Below are 895 nucleotides of genomic sequence, written 5' to 3'. Positions count from 1 at the left end.
CCGCGCCCGCCCACCGCGTTCGAGGGAGGCGCACCACCGGCTCTGCTTCAATTATTCATCCTGGCAAACACACCTTCGTGCTCCTCCGCGTGGGGAGGAATTGTGCTTGTTGCCGGTGTGTGAGGGGAGGTTCGAGGGGAAAAAGGGGGAGATTGGAGAGGGGAATGGGGGAAAGGGGAAAAAAGGGATGATGGGGGAGGGGAATGGGGGAGATGGGGAAAGAGATAAGGGAAAATGGGGAGATGGAGAGGGGAAAGGGAAATGGGGAGGGAAAAGGGGAGAAGGGGAGGGGAAAAGGGAGATGGGGAGGAAATGAAGGGAAGGGGAGATTGACAGGGGAAAGGGGAGTTGGAAGGAGAAAAGGAAGATGGGGAGGGGAAAGGGGAGATGGGGAGGGAATGGGAGACGGTGAGAGAATGAGGATAGGGAAAATAGTGAGCAAAAAAGAGAATGAGGGGAGAGGGGAAATTATGAGGGGAAGGATGAAAATGAGGGGAAAGGGAGAGATAAAAAATGAACGGAGAGGAGATGAGAAAATGAGTTGAAAGGGAGAGGAGGAAATAAAAGAGGGAAAAGGAGAAATTGATTAGAACTGATGAAAAAAAAAAAATCTAAGCAGAATTAAGGGAAATTAAAAAAAAAGAAAATAAAGATCGTGGCGAAGATGAGGGAAAGTAAAGATGGTGAGGAAAGAAGGTGTCAAAAAAGTAACACGGTGATAAAAATGGGAGAAAGAAAGAAGGTAAAAGCAAGGTAAATGGAGAAAGGGCAATTGATAAGAAGAGAGGAAGAGAGGAAAAGGAAGAAGGGGCAATTGATGAAAAGGGAGGAAGAGAGGTAAAGGGAAGACAAGGAAAACTGTCTAGCCTGTGGGTAAATTTGTGGGTAGATAGGA

The sequence above is a fragment of the Penaeus monodon genome, chromosome 27, assembly GCF_015228065.2.
Source record: "Penaeus monodon isolate SGIC_2016 chromosome 27, NSTDA_Pmon_1, whole genome shotgun sequence".
In the NCBI taxonomy this organism is placed as follows: domain Eukaryota; kingdom Metazoa; phylum Arthropoda; class Malacostraca; order Decapoda; family Penaeidae; genus Penaeus; species Penaeus monodon.
Note: the sequence above shows the minus strand (reverse complement) of the source record.